The sequence below is a fragment of the Chinchilla lanigera genome, unplaced genomic scaffold (assembly GCF_000276665.1).
Source record: "Chinchilla lanigera isolate Chin_1 unplaced genomic scaffold, ChiLan1.0 scaffold00021, whole genome shotgun sequence".
NCBI classification, from domain to species: domain Eukaryota; kingdom Metazoa; phylum Chordata; class Mammalia; order Rodentia; family Chinchillidae; genus Chinchilla; species Chinchilla lanigera.
In genome coordinates, this window is record NW_004955422.1 from 19,579,316 (window position 1) to 19,582,633 (window position 3,318).

The window sequence follows — 3,318 nt, forward strand, 5'->3', positions numbered from 1 at the left end:
TAACCATTGATAATTTCCTACCACTTTGTCTGTAATTTGGTAAATCCCCCCTATTATTATGTTATTCTTCTTTTACTCTTTAAAATTAAAAAAAAAAAAAAAGGTTTCTCCATTTGGAGCTTCTTGGGAGTGCAGGGAGGCATCCAGTCTGTGGGTAGAAGGCTGGAAGCATGAGGTGCAGAAGCGCCACTGGCCCACACCTCATGCGGTTTGGAGGGCAGAGCTGCTCAGCCCATGAGCAGGACCACTCTGAGAGGAGACGCATATACTTTTACATACACATGTATACGGTCTGTGTTTTGTTTTAATCAACTTGACTGGCTATAGGGTGTCCAAATGTTCGGTAAATGTTATCTCTCGATGTGTCTGCCATGTTTCCAGGTGAAATCAGCATTTGAATTTTTACTTCTTGATGTGCTGTCCAAGCTGGCCTCAATTCTGGACTCAAGCAAACCTGCCTCAGCCTCCCAAATGGCTGAGAGCACCGGAGTTTATCACCACACCGGGCCGAGACCAGCCCTGAATTGGTAGCGTGAGTAAACACGTAGTCCTTCCCAGCACAGCTGACCCTCGAGGGCTGAAGCAACACTAAAAAGAGCGAGAGGAGAAGCCATTTGCTACTGGTGACTGAGTGAGGACATAAACATTCCCCTACCTTCAGCCTGAACTTACAACAAAAACGCTCCTTGTTCTGTTTAAAATTGATTGATGAGGACTGAAGCCAGGGCCTTTGCACTGAGCTACATCCTTAGCTGTTTTTATTATTGTTACTGGTATTGGTTTTGGCATGGTTGTTGTTGCTGTTGTTGTCATTATTACTATTATAATAAACTATTATAATAAATTTTGGCAATTTTGCTAAATTGCCCAGGCTGGGTTTAAACTGTCATCCTCCTGACTCAGCCTCCTAAAATGTTGGGATTAAAGGCCTGCGTCACCATATGCAGCGACCACCAATTTTCCTTAGTTGTTTCTACCTTGCAGACAACAGAGTATGGGTCAGCTTCAGAACTGCACAAGCCACTTCCCACCTCTTCATATATATATAGCACATACAGATAGGATAGCCAGAGAGACGTTTCCTGTTTGTTTCTGTGAACTCTGACACATATATGGTCATAAAACATGCTAGGCAGGCTATTTTTTCTCCCTTGCTTGACTTCTTCCCCTTTCCACCTGAATTTCTCATTTCCAGGTCCACTGGAACATCTTTGTGTGTATCTTCCCATATTTATCCCTACTCTTATACTAAAGAATACTCTTACAATAAAGAATAAACCTAAAGGCCAGGTGTGATGGTGCACGCCTGTAATCCCAGCACTTAGGAGGCTGAGGCAAGAGTTGGAGGCCAGCCTGGGCTACATAGTGAAACCCTGTCACACAAAGACAAAAAAAAAAAAACCTATTGTTAGTGCACATCTATAATCCCAGCACTAGCCTGGCATTACAGGCGCATGCCTGTAATCCCAGCACTCGGGAGGCTGGGGCAGGCAGATCATTGGTAGTTCGAGACCAGCCTGGGCTACAAAGTGAGTTCAAGGCCAGCCTGAACTGCATAGCGAGACCCTGTCTCAAAAAGACAAAAATAAATAAATAAATAAATAAATATAATCCCAGCACTAAAGGGGCTGAGGCAAGAGAACTGCCCTGAGTTCAAGGTCAGCCTTGGGTACATAGGCTAGTCAGACTGAGCTTGGACTACACAATAAGATTCAGTTAAAAAAAAAAAAACTTAAAAAATAACAGAAAAAGAATAATCCCTGCTGTGTCGAAGCAGACACAGAGCAAGGCTATTCTTCAGTTTTAGTCTGGGCCGCAGAGTGCGCCTTTCTTGGTCAGTGACGCCTGTGGAGCACCCTTCCGGTCAGCCGTCCCGGCCCCAGCTCACCCTGCAGCACCTGGGCCCCACAGTGCAGCAACGGGCCAGCCGGGCCAGGCCGGTCCGCATCCCGCAGCAGGGTGAATGCCACTAGATAAATCGCTCCTAGGGCCTGAACATTGGTGGTGAACCTACGGCACGTTGCTGCCGCAGCAGGCACACGGGGCTCTCTGTCACAAGTCACCCCAGCAGCCGAACATCGGATGACAGTTGTTTTTCTAAACATTTAAGAGACAAGGTCTCCTGGAAGCAGTTAGGTTACTGGAAATGCTGCCTTGGAAATGATTAATGCCAGTGCTCAAAAATGAGTGAGTTTTCCCAAGCGTGGGTACTTATAAAGCAAGGCTGTTCCATGTCCTTGTCCTCTTCAGAGTTTGTTTGTTTGAGACAGGGTCTTGCTATGTAGTTCAGGCTGGCCTTGAACTCACTTTGTAGCCCAAGCTGGCCTTTAACTCATGGTGATCCTCCTGCCTCAGCCTCTGGCGGGTGTCCCCATACCCAGCCACCTTGTCCTTTTCTGTGATGCTGGGGATCGAGCCTAAGGCCCTGTGCATGGAAGCAAGAGCTCTCCCTCTGAGCCCCAGCGCTTGTACTCATTGTTTCCTGATGCTTCTCTGCCACGCTGTGACACATTCAACAGGAGCCCAGCAGAAGCTGTAGAGCTGAGGCCTCCTGACCTTGAACGCCCGGACCTCAAAGCTGTGAGCCAAATGAACTTCTTTTCTTTCTAAGCACCGAGGCTGGTGGTGTAGCCAGAGGTACAGTATTTCTGCTTAGCATGCCTGAGCTCTGGCTTCAATCCTTAGCACACACATGAAGTTGCCTAGTATAAGACCCCAGCTTCAGACATCTTGTTAAAGCAAGAGAAAACAGACTCAGACACCACCTTAAGGACAGGGGCCACTCCAGGCACACAGCTGCTGTTGTCATGAGCGCATTGCTGCTGGTGGCCTGCCCTGCTCCAGGCACCTCTGTCCCTCCTCCCTCCGGTGCCCTGCACCTGGCTCAGGCCCAGAACCGCAGCGCCAGGCCCTGGGCGCTCAGCAGCCCACCCGTCTGGGTTCTTTTCCATATCCACCCCTCAGCCGGGGTAGGAGTGGCCAGGACCTGGGACACAGGCTCTTCCTGGACGCCCAACTCCTCAGCTCCCTCTGAAGCCCTGCGTCTCACCTCCCCGCTCCCCGCTTTCACTGTGGCCTTGGCGATCAGCTGCCCGTATCTAGCGGTTCATCCCCGCAAGTCTATTGTTGTGAACTGGGCGGCACCAGCATGGTGACTTCCTTCTTCCCATTGTGTCCTTACCGAGTCGTGGGGACTAGAGAGGGAGGGTCACAGGATGACAGGAAATGGAGTCCCGGTGCGGGTGTGTGCGCCCCGAGATACAGTTTCACGACGCGTTCTTCTGTTCTGCTGTCTGCGGAACTGGGAGGGAGGCCGGC